Source organism: Oxyura jamaicensis, chromosome 6, assembly GCF_011077185.1.
Source record: "Oxyura jamaicensis isolate SHBP4307 breed ruddy duck chromosome 6, BPBGC_Ojam_1.0, whole genome shotgun sequence".
In the NCBI taxonomy this organism is placed as follows: Eukaryota; Metazoa; Chordata; class Aves; order Anseriformes; family Anatidae; genus Oxyura; species Oxyura jamaicensis.
The window spans coordinates 7,336,965-7,356,966 of record NC_048898.1 but is presented as its reverse complement, the minus strand read 5'-3'; positions in this window follow the sequence as shown (position 1 = coordinate 7,356,966).

The window sequence follows — 20,002 nt, the reverse complement described above, 5'->3', positions numbered from 1 at the left end:
AAAAAAAAAAAAAAAAAAAAAAAAAAAAAAAAAAAAAAAAAGTTAACCTCATTACAGCAATGAGAGCCAGGCAAAGCAATGTAATATATCAGTCTACCAGGGATGTGCAAACTGATTCCAGATTTCTGGGAATCCCTACTGGAAATCCCTGCAGCATCAGACCCCTCCCAACAAGCCCTGGGCTCTGAATTGCAGCAAGTCACTGCAATTCCACATGAGGGGCACAGTGCATGTGAAAGATGTAACAGGAAGAGTCATTAGGTTTCTGGAAGTCACTTGGAACAGAACTCAAGACTACATAAATAATTCAGACTGAGCTAATTTCCCTTGAACTAATAAATCTCCCCCACAAGAGAGAGCAAAACTGTGTAAAGTGAAAACAGAATATGCCAAACAAATTGCATTTGCCTCTCTAAGACCGTGGAGGAATATTTAGAGCTACCTGCAGACTCTGGCCTAATCTGAAGCCTGGGTGCAGCTTTATTGGCCAAGGTACCTTGGTTCCCCTGGATACCTGAAATTCAGTGAGTCTACTCCCTTTCCAGTCAGGAATACCCAGAAAATCATCTAATATCATTTCACCATTCAAGGAAACGAATGAATTTTTCCTTCTTGTAATCTTGCAATGTTCAGGCAACCTTTTATATCTGATGTCAGAATTTAACCACAGGTGTGACAAAAACATTTTGTCTCAAAAGCAAGAACACCTTAAGACAACGATCTGTTTCCAGTTGCTATTTAGATTTAAAACACATCTTTCATTTCCCCACACAGAGAAGGATTCCACAGGGAGAAAAAAAAAAAAAAAAAGGAAAATAAAAAGAGAACAACAACAACAAAAAAAATCAACAACAATAACCACATCACAGTGTCATCTCACGTCCCATCCAAATATAAGAACTGGAAGCTTGCCACATTTTCAATTGCACTGAGGGAATTAACAGCAATATAACATCTAGCATGTTGGAGCAATTTTGGAAGCAGCAATACATAAGGAGATCTTTGGACTTCAGTCAGCCAGGACAGACTGAAAGCACAATCAATGATCACGCTTCTGAGGCTGAAGGTTTTGACTTTTATTCCCTAAGCTGGTGAGATACTGCTTCTAAGCACAGACAGTATGTTAGGGAATGCAACTCCTGGATACCCATAGGGACTACAGGGACATAGAGAGCAGCATAAACAGGTCAAAAACGAGAAATTCACTCTATTTCTGGAGGGATTAACAGGATCATAGCCCTTGTTCTGAGATGGGTTTAAAGTTCTAAATCCACATCCCAACAGTTAACGCAATTCAGCCTAAGGAAAAGTTCAGCCAAGTGTTCCTCCCCAGCCCAAAAGACAAAGCAAAGCAATGCAGTTCCCTTGTCTGATGTTACTCTTTCTACAACTACTAGTTTGCAAGGAAAGAACAAGCCCCATCCCTGCTGACTTACAGAAAGAACAGGAATCATTGCAGATAATGTTGACGAGGATGGCCCCAAACTACCAGGGAACAAAGATATAAAAGATATAGTTACATAAAACGTAATACCCTGTCCTTTGTCAGATCACACGTGGCTGTCTACTTTCTGAGCTTGCAGTCTCATCCAAGGTGCTGACTGAGAGAATACAGAAAACTGTACTGAACTATTACTTTCCCTCAAAACTGAAAACCCCTGTAACACTCACACTAAACAAGTCAACAGACAACCAAAACCAGAGCACAGTAGCTGTATCATGAGCTTTCTTAGATGAGCCCCAAAGAATAAGGGCAACATTGCAGATAGCATCATCAAACGCAGTGCAAAGTGGTTACCCAGGTCCCTAGCCAACAGTGCAAGTGATCGGCTATGGTCTACTACAAAACGATTAAGTTTTACAAAGCACTGCCCCAGAGCAAAGTCTTTCCAACCCCGACATGAGAGAGAGACAGAATATACAGCAGCTACAGTAACTCTAAAGAAAGTGACACTGTGCTAATGGGGTTTCCTAAATTCAAATGAAATGGCAGGATAAATCTGCTGAAAGAAACGTTATTCTACTCTACACTGATAAGGGCTTAGTGATTTAAACAGTATTCAGAAGGACAACCACTGCGGTCTTGAATTACCTGTTTGGAAATAATGTTTGGAAAGCTATGACTCAGAAATCCTGAAACTTGCCATTTTGGGTTTATTTCTTCTTCTTTAAAGATAGCAGAAGTTTTGTTTTATTAGCTATGATAAAATAATGTTTTGTTTTTCATCTGGTAGTACCAGACTTTTGTTTTTTTTTGATTTGTTGATTTCTGTGATTGTGTTTATCTCTTGCCCACAAAACAATCACAGCTATACTTCACAGTTTCTTGTCTTGCAGTCAAATATTTATAGCATTTAAGTTCTAACCTTTTATACTAGAAATTGTTGAAACATCCCTTTACCTTTAACGGGCAGTGAGAACAGGAAGGAGCCCAGAGGTATTATATGTGCAGTGAAAAAAGAATCACAGCCTTTTTATTTGTCATGGGCCTTATTTCACACTCACATGCAATAAGTTGTACTTCTTACTTTTCTTACTTTTTGATTCAGTGCTGCATAAAGTCAATCCACTGACGTTCCTCCCCACCACCAGATAATTATAGTCTAATGAGTCTGACAGAGCACATTGATGTTCTTCTCAGGGAAGGTGGTTTCTGTGAGATTAGTTTTCTGCCAGTTTAGCTCTTAGAACTGAGTACCAAAGCACATGTAGGGATAGGGATTTACCAAAGCATATGTAGGGATCCTACAAAAGACATGTAGGATATCACCTGGGAGAAGGGGTAGGGAAGGCAGGAAGAAGCAGGTAACTAGACTGGGTGTGTTGTCAACCTGCATCTCTCATAACAGCTTTACGAGAGAGACAAGATTTTACGACACCACTGCATCTCCAGAAGGGAATCTGGTCACTGACACTTTAGCTTTGCACTGTCATGGCTTCAAATGCCACCTTCCTTCTCTTTATGTGTCACAGTCACATGGAAGAAAGCAAAGTGGCCAAAGAGCTGCTCTGAGAAGTATGAGCACTTTGGTGGTATGACCTTGCTTATGATCAGGACTTAATAGCCAGAATGTAACTGGCTCATTGCAAATGCCAGTTTTGTACTAGCAGGAAATGGAAATAAGTGGAATCGAACCGTCTGGTAAGAATACATTTGCATGTAAGGTTTGGCATGAGAGATAACTCAGTGGAGTTCTCTTTCTAAACTATATAAGAACTTTGATTAAGCAAATGAAAATCCTAAATCTAAATTTCTCTAAAAGCAAAACGGGAAATGGTTGATACAGGAAACCACCACCAGACTCACTGCTGCTAATGCATGAGCAGGCAAAGCACCAGTCACCAAGGGTGTCATCATAAAACATTCCTCAAAGCCATTTGCACAATGAAAACATCAGATGTGTTTTATAGAGTTTGGTCTTCTCTCTGCTCTCATGAATTGCAGCCGTGACTCAGAAATCCTATGCCTCTGCTGAATGAATGGCTGTCACTTCAGGAAGCCATTCCAAAAGGGTTTACTGTTCTGAGCAAAGCCATACTACTACCAGGACAATTTTTTCCTCCTTCCGTATTTCTCTTTTCTCATCTTCTTCCTCTATTTCTTTCTTCTTGTTCATTGCTTTACATTTTGTTATGTGAAAGCCACACTTTGTGTTTTGTTATTATAGAACATACCTGGGAAAATTGCTCGATGGTGTTAGAAGGCATATGTATGCTAATGCAATCACCTGCTGATTGCTTGTTCTGGATATGCCAACAAGTTGTGCCCATGTTAGGCGAGTCATTTCCTCGTCCTTGGGGCAGGGAGGCAGCAGGGCTGGGGACAGACAGACAGACTCAGTTGTAACCACATGAGGGGCCTGGTCTAAGAGACAGATATGCTACCCAATGAAATCCTGCAGGTCAAAGCTCTATTAAAAAAAAAAAAAAAAACTGTATTAAAAACCCTATTATAAAAAACTATATTAAAAAAAAAAAAAAACATGCAACTACATGCATTCTGTATTCCGAAGTGCAAACCATCTTGCATAAAAACAGCATCTTCCAGACACCAACATGCTCTTTTTCAAAGCAAAGATTCTTGGAAGAAGAAGAAATGTGGGAAGCAGAAGGGACAAAAGAAAAATAAAATAAATAAATAAAAAAACCTTCTCCAAATCAGGTCTACAGAAAAGAGAATTTGATCTACAGATACCTAACCTATACACAACTTGTATAAACATCACTAACTGATGATAGCGACATCGGAGTGGTTCATGTGGATAAGTTTAAACACTATTGAACATAAGCATGTGATTATAAATGAAAGACAGTTAAAAAGAAGTACCATAACATACAGAGGAACACAAACACACTGGAGCAATAGGGATAACACAGCTTCATCCATAATCTCACTAGGAGAACTTACAGGAGAAAAAAATAGACATTTTTAAATGATATTAATATACTAGATTCTTAACACTAATGAGTAAGCATGTGGACACTGAGGGAACAAAAAGAAAGCCCCAAGCAGACTAAACCCAGCTTTAATTACTGCTAATCTGCAGATACATTCACATCAGAAATATCACCCTGGCATTTTCCTGTTTACCAGCTGCAGATCACGCTCTGTAACATTTAATCTTTCTAAGTACTTGCCCTTTGAAAATCTTGCTTTCCCTCTCTTTCTCTCCACAAATCACCTTTGCTCTTCTATTGCTCATACTGCACAGCAGCCTCAGTCAGCCTCTTCTTGGCCAGTCCCCCACAAGGAGTGCTCCCTCCTGGCCCTAGTCCCCACTTCACAGTAAAATTCCTGGAGCCCACCAGTGGTGGGGATATTGGCTTACTCTGACAAACAACGACGCTGGGAGGCCAGGGCAGTCACAGACATATTTCTAGCAGCGTTCACTGCAACTGCAAAACCAATGAGAATTCACCCAGCAGAATGGTTTATCTGTCATTAAAGTCAAAGTGAGGGGCTCAAAAAGCTGTAGAGATCAAAACATGTGGACCTAGTAGCACACAAGTCACTTCAGGAGATCCAGAGCTACTTTGCTCCTAGATAAAGGCAATGTTAGCACCACCTCCGTTTAATTAACCTACCCTTAATTAGATTGCATATGCCAACGACCACACCAGAACAATGTTTATCCTTTAGGCATAACTAGCCAATAGGATCCCAATTATTTATACACACTGCAGTTGAGTTTATATATACTTGAGGCCAGACCTCACTTATTTTTTGATTAATCCATTGCAACAGCCTGGAAAAGCACATTTCACAACCTGAACCCATTGACTCCACAAGCCATGTTATGCTGTTTCCCTCACATACCCCCACACTCTTTTGTTCTGACGTATAGGTCATGGCACTAAACAGAGCAGCGGCGCATGAGGTCATGGGATGGTTCTTCATCCCTTGTTCTAATTCTGACTCCAAAAAGAAATATCCATCCTTTTCTCACATTGCTTTAAAAATAACATTAAATAAATAAATAATTTTCTGTATGAGATGAAACACTGATATCCTCCTCTCCCAAGTAAATTTACTTCCTTTTTCCAGATGGGTACATGCAAAAAGTTTGTTAGTATCTGCACCAAATGTTTTAGGAATAAACACAGATAATGCAAGCTCCACAACTGTCTTTACTTTTCTAAAAGTTAAACTTCCTAAGTAATATATGGAGACTTAATCAGTTAATAATCCCTGCACAGGAATTAATCAATACACTTTCCCTGTGATAGTGCTACATATGGTAAATGGTTCTAGTGTGGATTTTGCCTGGCAGAAGTGACTCTAGATGTTTTGAAGCTATGGATACAGGTTTTGGGGCACTGGGGGTGGCACAGGAAAATTAAAGCAACAGACAAAAAGACATTCAGAACAGACTGGATCCTAAAGACTTCTGGATCCTAAGGAGGGCCATACCTGCTCTGTCACAATGTATTTCTTATTTTGTCTGTCTGTCCCTCCCAGTGTCCTGCAAAAACAGGAAGAGAGATCAGCCATGGGTGATGTCTGGCTGTCAGACTGCATAGAGAGGTTGTTTTCCTACCAGTTCGACACAAAAGACTGGCATTATTGTTGGCATTAGATGTTCTCATAATCCTGTCAGAAATACCCCCATTACTGCATTGAACTGCAGTACTCCGCTGTGATTGAGTGTTCCCCAGTGCAAACTTCTTAGAGTTCACATACGTCAAAATATGGCCCATTATGATCCTAACAAAGCTAAAAGGGATCTTCCAAAGCTAAAAGGGATCTTCCTTCCCAGTCCTGCAGCACGTGTCCTGGTTTCAGTTAGGACAGTTATTTTCCCTCCTAGTAGCTGGTAGGGTGCTATGTTTTGGATTAGGATGAGACGAGTGCTGATAACACACTGATGTTTTCATTGTTGCAGAGCAATGCTTATACTAAGCCAAGGACTTTTCAGCTTCTCGCTCTGTCCTGCCAGCGGGCAGGCTGGGGGTGCAGCAGGAGCTAGGAGGGACAGACCCAGGACAGCTGACCCAAACTGGCCAAAGGGGTATTCCATACCATCTGACATCATGCTGAACAATATCTAGGGGTGGCTAGCCGGGGTGGGGGGCCGGCTGCTAGGGGATAGGCTGGGCATCAGTCAACGGGTGGTGAGCAATTGCATTGTGCATCACTTGTTTCGTACATATTATTATTATTATCATTATTATTTTCTATCTTAATAAACTGTCTTTATCTCAACCCACAGGCTTCACTTTCCCGTTTCTCTCCCCCATCCCAGAGAGGGAGGGGGGAGGGTGAGCGAACGGCTGTGTGGTGTTTAGCTGCCAGCCGGGTTAAACCACAACAACATGATCAGTCATTATGAGAGTAAAAAGCATCTCTGACATCCCTCAGAGGGAACTGGAGCACTGCTGGAAGAGAGTTAACAGCCACATGGCTGAAACTAATTAAAACTTCCAGCAAGAAAAAGAGTAGGTAGAAACATTTTATACAGTTGCACATCCTTGTAGCACCTTCAGTAGACATCTCACACAGTTCTTCACCATCTAGTATTCCACTGTAATATGCTGTTCCACCCTCATAACCCCCACCACACAAAAACAAAACAAAACAAACAAAAAACAACAACAACAACAACAACAACAAACTAACTGTTTACAACACTGACTAAACATCATACTGGAAAAAAATCTTGACCTCTTTGTGACAAAAAAGATAAAAGATATTGTCGCTAATCTAAACTGGGACTGTAGTTCGCTGTAAATTTATTTCATACTGAAAATAAAATCTCTTAGGATTCTACCTCAAGGAAGCTTTGGCTTTTCTTTTTCTATTTTTAAATCCCTACATTATTTCCAGTATAAAAAATACATTATTTTTCTGGTCCATTCAAATATCTACCACACATTTTGAAGCATCTCCATCCACATCCAGTAAGCAACATATACTAAATATTGTGTCAGAAAGACAACTCTCATCCTTATTTCTGCTCCTTTTGCTTACTGTCACAAGGGACAAGCCATATTCCCCTGCTGTCTCACGCTGTGCACCAGAGATAATACTAGCCTTCCTCTGGAAAACACTTTCAGAGCCCCCGTATAAAAGGGACACATGGGGCTGGTATGGACTTTCAGCTTTCCAGACTGAATAGAGAGATGAATTTAGGCCTGGCTTGTAGCTTAAAATGTATTGAAATGTCAAAAAAAAAAAAAAAAAAAAAAAAAGTATAATGAAAATTTATCACCTTTATAAAAGGTTTCACTATTTCATCTGTTGAATAACCCCCAGCCAGGAAAAGCTCAAGACTGGAGGAAGAGGGAGCATTACAGACCACACCACAAGAAAGGTGCAGCTAGACATCGACAGTCACCATCAGCTGAGAGGGACACCCTAAAGCAGTGTGCTAACATCCATGTCCAGAAACAGAATTTAAATTACAGTGGGGAATTGTGTGCAATAGACAGACTCCAAATTAAGAATCAAAGTTTTCCTTCATATTTTTGAAGGAAAAAAGTATGCCTAACAGACTGACCTGAAAAAGGGACAGCTATACAAAACTCGCCTTATGTATTTACTCTGTGCTAGAAGTGTGCTCACCACGCTTACTCCTCAAGCAACAGCCCTTGGAGAAGTGGTAAGGAGGCTCTGTGAAGGACCAGATACAGTATCTTCTACTTTTCTGAGAAGAGAGGATTTCTTTCAATAGAAGCATGGCAGACTGATGGGGGGCATGCTGGAACGTGCTATTCCTCTGCCAGGGAAGGACAGCATCACCACCTGCGCTCAAGGCACACCCTGTGCACAAACAAACAAGCAAAGCAGTATTTTTATTTATTTATTGAGAAATCCCACAGTTTGCTAAGCACTTTATTCAAAAACATTCTCGGTACATTAGCTTTTGAAAAGGAAACAAAGTCCTGGCTGAACTTTCACAAGCTTCCCATTCTCACTTCTTGTCCCCAGCAGATTCATACTTCTGCAACACCTCTACACCTTTTACTCATTCTGTGACTAGAAGGAGTATGTCTCAAGTAGCTATGACATGGTGCGACTGCACGTTCAAGATCTGTAGCGACTAGATCACTAGACCACTTCAGCACACCACAATCAGATTTCCAACTACCAAGGATGATGTTAGCACAGCCATTTTTACAGTGATGCAGTACAGTTTCATTGCACTTCCAGGCTAACGGAGCTACTGCTGCAGAGATGCACGATTTCCCTAATTTTGACATAGTACAACATCTCTCCACAAAATCAATGCAAAAGAGACATTCAGCGGAAACATTTCTAGGTTATGGTAAAATAACCTGGAAAAATAACCTAAAAAGAACTTGTTTCAAAACATCTTTTCTCCAGTCTCATTTCCATTTTGTCTTTGCTGGGTGCAGAACGCTGCAGGCTTTGGAAGCAAACAGCCACAAGCATGCTAACTCTGTCAGACACAGCCTCTCAATTCTGCTGCACACTGGCAGGGAAACTCCCACTTCAACAGCTGTCAGCGCGGTGCCTCCCAAAGGGCAATGTTGCATGTGGCAGTGTTGCCCTGTTGCTACTTAGACTGAGGTAAGCGAAAGAGCATTTGTTCATGCTGAATGCAAGAAGAGTGAATAAGGAGAAAAAGCTCACAAGATTAGCATGCTTTATGCAAAAACAATGGCCAACAGAACTTCTGATCAAAAAGCATCTCAGGAGTGTAACATCCTTATTGACTTTACTGACATTCTGACTTGATTGTAATCTGCAGAACACCAACTAAGAAAATTTGTAGTTGTTTTCCTCTAAAAAAAAAAAAATCCATTTGTTCCAACTAGTAAGCTGAGAAGTCAGGCCTTTATTTAGCAAAACATTCAAGCACGTTCCCAGCTACTGCTCTTGACCTTTGTTTTTGCAGTGATGCTGCATCAGCCTGTATTAGGCACAGAATTACAGCAACTGGATGGCCAACAGAAGTTTCCAGAGACTATGAATGCCCAACACACAGCTAATGAAATCAGCACTTCATCATCTGCTTTTCCAAATCAACAACCAAATCAGCAGAGAAAGCTCAGTTGGCAGAAAATCAAACTCGTCTCAATCAAATCAAATAAGGAAGCCATTATTCTCAAAGCAGTCTTCATATAAGGTTAATTGGTCATTAATGTCAGCAGACATATTTTGCTCATTTCAGTCAATTCTGCCTGATATATATTGTTACCTTAACATTACTTAAGCACAACTTCTCTTGTTCCCAGATCTGCTCACCCTGTGGCTATGCTTTCTTGCAGGTGATTAAAAACAGAGTCTAAAATTTCTTTTGCCACAGCTGAGTCTGACCTGCTCCTGTCTACTCCTCCTTGCAGTTTCTCTTTTTTAAAAGTGTAATACTGATTAAACAGCAGTAGTAGGCAGCAAACATCATGCTTTGCTAGACTCTACCTTTACATTCAGACTACTGCTTTAAAGGACACAGGATATTTGTTTCGTTACATAGAGCAGCGTTCCCTACAAAGCTCTGTGGAACCGCATCATAAGCTGGGAGATGCTGACTTGCAGGGAGCACAGAACTGGCTATTATCATCCTGGTGTCAGTGCTTAAATGGAGCTGCGTTATCAAGGACCCTTCTCCCAGGAGCTCATCAGAGGCTGGCAATGCAGCAATTTCCCTTCTCTGCAGAAGCAGGAATCCTGCTGAGTTCAGAACTCTCTTCCTCCATCCCATTTTTAACACCAGTTTCTTAGCATCTTTTCCAGACCATGCAAAGAAATTTTCTAAGATCATCAACCTCCATACCCCACCTTTCCACTCTCCCTAGGAAACTCATCTGTAAGAATTATTTCTCACAGGTAGCCATGGGTTTGAAAGACCAACTGAAACCAACTTCTGTAACCAACAACAGCTGAACTATCAAAACATGAAGTTTAGCTCTCTCTTGTTTTCCTCTGTGGAAGCAGCATGTATTTTTACCCACTGACAGCATTAAAAAGGCTAGGCAAAAAATAAAAATAAAAATAAAAAATCATACATTTAAACTGAAGTTGTCTTATTCCAGTGCACTGGCCATAAATATGCTTAGTGTCACATCACTAAACCTCATTCTACTGAAAAAAAGTTTCCTTAACAGCCACAGAATCCACAATGGGAAGTATATCGTCTGAATGGCAGCAGTTCCTAAAGGGTTACTGAACGGCCAGATCATCTCCTTTGAGGACTGACCTAGAAAGGTCAAGAAGTTCTGGGAGTACACTCGAGGCTGAGGGGACGTAGGAAGGAAACATGGATACAGATACCAAGAGCCAGGGAAGGCTGAAAGCAGCTCACAGTGACAAGGAACAATCGCCCCGGTACAGGAGAGAAATCCCACACAGGGGTCTGGGCAACCCCAGGAAGATAGGCCTGAATTACTCAGGATCTTCTCACTCATGCAAGGAGGAAAAGTGTCTGGAGACACACAGGCAGTAACCAGGATAACCACAGACTGTGGGGAAACCCAAATGCAGACATACACAGTCTTCTGGACTTACGCAGCTTGAGTCCTTTACCTTTCTGGCAGGGAGGTCACACAGAACTTGCCTTGACTTTACATTGGTGTGTCACCAAATAAAAGTACTAACTTGCCATAATGAATCCCATCCACATGCACACCCACTCCCTCTCACTTGGGAAGGGTAAGAGAACTCATCAATACCGAAGTTAACTTGATAGTAACCAGGATAGAGTTGGAGAAATTCATTTGCTTGCCTGATGACTACAGAGGGACTTTGTGCAATGGATTTTCTTGTAATGTTTGCTATTTAAACAAACAAACAAAAAAGTATAGAGCCTGCAGCTACCTCAGACTTTGAATCCCCTTGCAATTATAAATGTCACTGTGTTTGACTAGCTGGTTCTCCTCCACTGCTCTTCTTCTCTCCACTCTGGTGACTCTTACAGGAAAAACATCTTTCAGTTAGCTGCCCTGGGAGTTACTAGCTTGTCAGAACTCAGCATCTCAGCCTTACTGCTAGTACTAGTAAAGGGAGAAGAGAAATGGATTATTGCAAAGAAAGGCACTTGTTTAGAAACCTCTGAGAGCCCTTATGTGCATTGGAAAACTCTCCTTCGACCAGCACTACTACCTGAGAGTCACTTAACCTTTGCCTGTTTCAAGCAATCACATGCAGTGATCTATCAGGTTGCCACCGTAGAAATAATTAATGAAGACAGCGTAGGAAATAATAATTTACACTTGCATGTCTGCAATCCCAAGTTCTCAATGTGTTCTACAACTGTTAATGAAAAATACATAAGAGATAGTGGGTTGTGTGTTTAAATATGATTAATGTTAAAGTCCTTCCCAGTACAGAAATGTGATGAAGGGAGGGTGACACCATCAAAACTCAGCAGAGAAGGGGGAGAATGGCTGAGCTAACAGAATGTGCTTCTCTTGTTTTATAGATGACACTTGCTTAGTTTTACTTTAAACAATAGCAAAAGGTATGAGGCTGTTACAAATTCATGCAAGCTTGCAAAGTTGAGTGTCCTTATAAAAAGAGCAATTATATACACACTTTAAGCACGAAGCAGCACAATAATTAAATGAGTAATTACCTTCCCACTTTTAAGCTGTCATGCAATTAAACTTAATTAAACATTCTCTATACTTCACTAATCTTATTCAAACAGAAGAAGGTAGGAAGGGTGTGGTAAAGAAAGAAAAGGGCATTTGGCAGAAGGTTGAGCCTATTACTTTGCCTGTAATAAAAAATAACACTGAACAGTCAGCACTAGATTCTCATGTAATTGCCTTGTTCCTAGCGAGAATATAACCTGGCTTGAGCTGCAAGACAAACAATAGACTGAGACAATACAATAGCATTTAAATTTATGTAGCATTCTTCTATATAGCATTGCAAAATGCTTTTCAGAAGACACAACTATAAAGAAAGGAAGAAGAGAATGGAATTATTCCCTCCCAGAGCAGAGGGAGGAGAGAATTCCATACAGAAAGGCCAGTGCAAATGTAAAACAAAATCTTTCATGTAAACACAAAATTTCTCTTGTCCCCAGTAGAGGCATGTTTGCAGAGACACAACAGAGGAATGGCCAGAGTAAGACGAGGGAATTCTGCTGACAACGAGACAGACAGCTATAGTGTCAAAACTGTTGTGAATTTGCTCCTATCCTGATCTGAAATTCAACGAGCTTCGTAAGAGCACAACCCACATACTTCTGCTAGTTAGTTATTCATTCACAGGTAGCCTGTATCACATATGCTGTCTCTAGTTATGTTATTCTTACAGTAAGTGATAAAATTAATACAAAAATAAATCCTCTCAAGTAACAAGAATTCTCTCTTCTATAACTCTCCGAGGCAAAGGCCAGACTAGGTATATCTAGAAACAAAGTCTGACCACGTTCAGTCTGCAGATATGTTTGTTATCTCCAGATTCCTGCCCACCCTCACACCTACCCACGCACATGCACGAGCCTTTTTCCTTCTTTTCTTTTCTATTCAGTCCTGATCCTGAGAGCTACAGAAGCAATTTGAGCTCATCTCAGCACATTTAGCCAGGACCATCAATTTTGCCATTTTTTACACTCATTTCTTCCAGCACCCACAGCAGTACCACAAACCGAAACCTGTCATTAATATTAGCAGAAAGAACATAAACATGGGTTGAACCTATCAGTACAAAGATTGGACGAAAGCAGGATGCTTGAAGATAAATGCTGTTGTCAGACAACATTAGGTGGCATTTTAAAAATGGATGAAAAAATAACAATACTGAGCAGCATGAGCGTGAGACTGAGTGCTGAGAAAATTGATAAAAAAACATAGTTTGATAAAGTCTAAAATGCAATTATATCATCCACGTATTTGGACAAAAAATGCTCAGGGAGCACATGAAGCAAATGCTACTAAAGTGAGATGAGTCTCCCATCCCATGAAAATCTAAATAAACATGGAAGAGTGAAAAATTCTCATCAACTCCACTTAATATTAACTTTAGTTCAAATCAGAAGTAAGGGTGTTTTCAGGAACTTAACAGCCAGGGTCTGCTCAGAGCATCCCAACACAACACAGATGCCACTAGTATTGCCTATTTTTCAAAGATACACCACGTGGAAGGGAATACCATTAATAATGGAAGTTATAGTACAGTAGCAGAACACAAAGTCTTTAAAACAACTCCTGCCCACACAGGATTCATCTCATCCTACTTTCAAAGCACCAAATTATCTCCAAGTAATATATCCCAACACTGCCAGTAAACAAAGCACAAATCTAAAGCAAGTGGTAAATAGAGGAAGTGTTCTCATCTAGCAGCCATTTCTCTCTGGAAGACAATACTGCTTCTTATGCATTGTTAAGCCAAAATAAGTAAATAAACATCCTGAAAACAGTGGAGGGGCAGCATTTAAGAAAAGACGTATTATGGCTAGCCTGTGCTTTCTTGCAAACAAGAACAACCACCCAGGGAACTCTCCTTTTGGCTGCTTTGACCCTGCTGTCAGTCCTCAGAGCAATGAGTGGCAGACAGTGCCAAGCAGACCCTGCCAGGCATACAGTGACAGGGCGATTCCTCCACCTCCCTTGCAGCACAGCTAATTTAGAAGCTGAGGACCTTGGTTCCTGTCCCAGCTGCTACACAACTGCGGGGAGCCTTCAGAATTATCCAGCCGTAGCTGTTTAACCCAAGCTGACAAGCTCCAATGGATATTTTATTTCAGGTCTGGGACATTATATCATTTTGTTAACAGACTGGAAGTCAACAGTCATCTGCAGCTGGTAACGCTTAGTGTTGGGTGATTTAAATTGGGAATTAGCAATAGAAACAGCATTAAAGTTATGGTTTCTGCCTCAGAAATCCATCATACCACCCATACCCACATGTCCAAAACAAAATCCCAGCAGAGAAGATGTCCACAACTAATATAGCCCTTTGTTTTCCATGATTCAGGCTGTGGTTTGGCATTAGCAGTTTTGTTGTTTTATTTTGTTTTCCTGCTTGTTTTGTTTTCACATTTTTCTGTCAGATTTGGTAACATCACCTTAACTCTTCTTGCTGCTTTCTGACTCAGACCCAGCCCAGCTCCCTCTATCCCCACGAGCACAACTATCATCTGCTACTGAGGAACTGTTCCGATGGACAATGTCTGTGTTACCTTATCTATAGCCATATGCAATGTGGCCATATGAAACTAATTTGTAAACAGGAACCCAAAGACAAACCTTTACCCTGCCTCAGGGAGCACTATGGAAAAAGAGAGGTTAACTAACCCATGTCACTCTGCATTGGCTGTTATAAGCATCCCAACTAACTCAAAGTTCATTTCAATATATTCAGAAAGGATGAGAGAGAGAGACTTTGTTTCCATGCTGCAATTTCCTTTTTGCATGGTTTCCATGACGGTCTTGACATGTTTTACTGCATATCTGCAGATGTCAGAGAAACCACCCTCCTTCTGAACTTACAGTGTGAAACACAATTAAGATACAGGCAGCACAGTGTTGTATTTAATGCTGTGGGGGCTGCTACAGAGCTGTGTTTAATTATGTGGATGTGTTTACGGGGGGTTGTCTCTTGCTGATATGGGCTAAAAGTATTGTGTGACTTATTTCCTGTGTTTCAAGGAGTCCTCTGATTTACATCACCAATGCCACTAAAATACTTATACGATGAACAGTTGGAACCTGCTCACGCAGCATGTCTCCTGTTCTGCGATAGCTGTTTCCTCAGCACTGTTCATAAGGCAGAAGCAGGCTTTTTCATCAACTGGACTTTTCATGCTGGCTCTGGTTCTCCAAAAGGCAAAAAGGAACCAACCATCAATGTGGAGTTGGTTTGTAAAACACACACACACACACAAAAAAAAAAAAAAGATAGAAAAAAATAGTTTGGGAGGAATCTAGAGCTCCTCTGTTACAATCTCCCACTCAGTGCCACATCCTGGAAGGTTACTCAGCTGAGTGTGCTCTTGTGGAAACTTGTTCCAATGTTTCACCACCCTTATAATCTTTTTTTTTTTTTCTTTTTTTTTTTTTCTCCTAATACCGTGTGAGAATTCCCATTGTTGCAATTCATCTCTGATGCACCTCATCTGCCACTGATCACCTCCAGGAGGAGGCTTCCTCTCTGTCCTTTCTGCACTCTCCCTGTCATTAGATAGTAACACAATCTCCTCATTGCCTTCCCAAGACTGCAGAAATGCAGCTCCTCTAGGCTCTCTGGCTCCAACCCCCAACCAGCCTGATGGAAACTATGGGCAGATACTACAACTTGCCTCTCAGGAATAATGATCCAACAGAGTGTGGGAACTGTCCCAGAGGCCTTGCTCACTCTTTACGGAGTCTATCTCACAGCCTTTTCATATGTAAAGATTTTCATAAGGCACTCCAGCAATGAGATAGCTGAGCCTCAGTTTCTTATAAAGAAAGACAAAAAAAAGTGGCTCTGAGCTGAGTACACAGTAAGATAGACCATAAGCAACCACATTGCCACTTCCATCTTCAGGGTGTAATGCCACCGCACCAGAGTCTCAGCTCTGGTGCATCTCTTCCATAGTGCACGTAGTCAAGCCCTTGGTCTGTGCTGTCCTCATAACGGCTTAGCAGAAAACTTCTGCTGTAACCACTAGCTGAAGAGCACCAATAATACACTACCTCCCTTACACTGAAAAACCACTGTGACTTCAGAATTAGTAACCACACTAAGCATTAAATGAGAAAACGCAGACATGGATATGCCCAACTTTAAACAGTCTCTGTGGTACATTAATGTGTAGAAGAACAGAGTAATACAGACCTCTTCTGGCTTCGCTCAAATGGCATGATGTGTGCATCAACTGTTCTCACAGCCTTTGTTACAGCAGTAATAAATAACAGCCTGAAAATTAAAGAGGAAAAAAAAATCCACTCAGCTCAGAGGCTGCTTTTTGGCAATCAATAAACTCTGAAAGACCTAAAAAAACTCTGGGATTTAAGAGGTAGTCAAGTCCCACTGTCCTTCTACCTTTAAACACTGGTCTTCACTATAACTGCTTTTCATTTAGAAGCATTCACTTCCATCACTGCTGCTGCTTAGCTCCATTCTCTTCCCCCAAAAGCAAAGGAAATGAAAAGCGAACAGACTGAGGCAGCCTTGACTACACGCTTCCATTTACAAGGCACTTCTTAACTGCCTCTGTGAAGTCTCCTCTAAGCTGGTTTGCAAAGACCACAGAAGATGAGGCAAAAACTGCAGAAGTATTCAGATAACTGCTAATGCAGCTCAGTAAGGAGAGCGAAAGCTATGCAACTTTATTATTATTATTTATTTTAAACCTAGTCAAATGGCCCAGTGAAGGGTTCTCTCCTTGTAAGTCAGTGGGGCTGGATCATGCATGTTCAAACTTCAAGCCCAGCTCAGGAAAGATGTTTGGACAGAAAAGCATGCAAAGTGACATCTCTCAAAAACAAAACCCAGAGAGATTTAACTTTTTCTAAACAGGCATCCAGAGCTCTAAACAATTACTCAGTGTTGTTGGAAAAAGTGTTGTTTCTTGTACAGGAAAACAACCCCTTACTCCAGAAGCACTCACTACTAAAAACAGGAAGAGACAGGTACTTAAAGCAGTGTTATCACTGTTAGCCTGAGCACCACAGACAGCTGTGTGTTAAATCTTCATGCAAAGCATTAGGCAAGGACTGCGAACAGTGTTTCCCATTACCCAGAAACAGAGTGCTCTCTGGTTTATATACTGTACTTTTTCAACTCCTCCAAACTGCCTTCCTGTATAACCTGTTAGGCTGTACAAGGTTATTTCAAACATACTAAGGGCTCTCCCTGCCACACTATTCTCATTCTACATAGAACGGTTTGGGTTGGAAGGGACCTTAAAGCCCATGTCCAGGCAGGGACACCTCCCACCAGCCCAGGCTGCCCAAAGCCTGATCCAGCCTGGCCTTGAACACCTCCAGGGATGGGGTATCCACAGCTTCTCTGGGCAGCCTGTGCCAGGGCCTCACCGCCCCCTTGAGTAAAGAATTTCTTCCTTATAACTTATCTAAATCTACCCTCTTTTAGTTTAAAATCGTCCTGTCGCTACACCTAAACTATCATTCCCACATACCCACGTCAAGCTGGGGCGCTCTCTCTAATCCTTTAAAAATAGCTTTGGGTGCAGACTTCTCACCTTCCTTGGCGATATCTGCCACGCAGTCCCATTTCCAAAACCACAAAAGTAATGTTAACTCACGTACACATGCCAGCCAACTTGGATCTCCCTTGTAGCAGCTCATCAGACCGTGGTTAGAAACAAGGCTACTCAGGGGCACGGAGCAGCGCCACAGCCAAAGGGAACCCAGAGCAACCCAGTGGCTGTTGCTGGATGTGTGTTAGATGCTCATTGCTTTAACAGCATACGTGAGGCGAAAGCTGTTTCAAGAAAGAAACAAAGGAATGCTGATGTGTCAGTCCAAGGCAAGGAAAGAGTACTTGGGGAAGTTTCTAACAAAAAGCTGTAGGCAAGCAGAACTCCCTGGTGCCCCCCGTGGCCACTGGGATGTTAAGTGACTTTGCTCCACCTGCTGTACAAGCGTGGGCATCTGTGGACAATGAGTACTCATTAACATCGATTCATTAACTTGGCACTAATGACACTGTTCATCACAGCTGCATAAATACTAAAGAGGGAGAGAAACTGTGCATTAGGCAGCATTTGCACGGATCAGAAAAACAGAATTAAACTGCAAATAACTGGCCATTAAAGCATTGGCTCAGGCCATAGGTCAAAGCAGCAGACAGACCCAGGCCTCATACAGCAACGTAGCGTCATTCCTGATCCAGGCTGGGTGCTTTATCACTTATTATGACAGTAATCTAAAGGTGACAAGTTTGGTGCATTTCAGTACTGATCCTCTGAGGCAGCCACTCCCCAGCTAGATTTAAACTCCAGGGAATGGTCCAAAGTGCTGTTAAGGCTTTCCCTCAGCCGGATCCAGGGCATAAGGTGCTTGGTTGAGATTCCAGAACTAAACAAAACAGAGAGCACAGGTTGAGGACTAGCAAAATAACCTCTGCAAAAGAGAAAGTAGATCCATGCATCTAAAGCCACTTCAGCACTTCATAAGCGCACAGCTCACAAGGAAACTAAATTATGCCCAATTCTTCCACAGGGTAATGCAGTGATAACAGCCAAGTTGTAATGACCTGCCCTCCTGCTTGGCTGGATGCTCAGCTCTATGTCCCTCGCTCTCAGGAGACTGGGTAACAACAACTTCCTGTGAATGGAAGTGCATTATCAGTAGCTTGCTGCTGAGGAGTGATCAGATGAGTATTAAAAAGAAAACTTCCTGTTTAGATCTGAGAGACTTTAACCTGGACAGTTCAGGAACATTACTTTGACACATTATTAAAACTTACTTTGTATTGTAAAAATACAAACAAACAGTTCATATTGAAAACTAAGTTATGAGTAACATAGGAGCTGCAACATTTCTTCTAAGAAACACGCACAATTGATGAAAAAACAAACAAACAAAAAACCAACTACCAACTCCTTCCTTACCGTTCTTCATAAAAGTCCTCCTTATAACTTAGGGATGGCAACAAACATCCAATGTACTCCACTGGTAACGTATCTGAAAAAATCTGAGTTATGGTCCAGAAATACTGCTAACTTGATATCTGGTAGCACCTAAATTGCTTCAGCATCCTCCTCCACCTCTAATTGCTTCCATCTTTGAGAGGATCCAACACCTTAATTCTGTGAAGTTCCATGATGTCCACGAGCAGAGTGAACTGAATACACAAAACCATACCATCAAGTAAGACAGAAGTTTCTAGCGCTTGTTTTTCATCCCAGGACTGACAGCAATAATGACGTCAAAGGCAGACGTCACTGGAAGTGCCCAAGTATTCAAAATCCAAAAGGAAACCAGCCTATAGCTTTCAGTGATGAGAAGGTCCTACAGCATCAGTTTCAAGACCTGAACTGTCAAAACAGAACTGACCACTGCTGAATCACACACAAATATAAAGTGATTTATGCTGTCAAGCACAGGGAAAATCCTACATTTAGTAGCACTTTGCAGACTGCCTGGATCACGTACAGATATAATTTAATTATATTGCAATTCAGATGTTGAGACCAGCCTCTGAAAAGGACATCTATCAGCTCTTTCAATAGTCTCATAAGGATTGCAAAACAAGGCATACATCACAATGTAACAGATGTCTCAGGCAGCTAAAAGCAGTAGCTGAAATAAACCATTTTTGTTCCACAACTCTGGGAGATATTCCGTAGAAAAGTACCATAAAATTCTGGATTAAAATGCTATTTTAAAAATACTTATCAAATTAAAATATTTGAAGATACAAAGTCTTCAGTGAATCAGTGAACCTCTTACTCTAACCTTCCACACAAAATCCTTGTGGACCTATTCTAGTGCTACTGCAATCAGGTGACTTGATTCTGCTGGTTGACAGCAGGCTCAGTATGAGCCCGCAGCGCATCCTGCTTTTGGGGGCATTAAACACAGCACAGCCAGCCAGACAAAAGAGGTGATTATTGTTGCAGTTCTACAGAGGTAT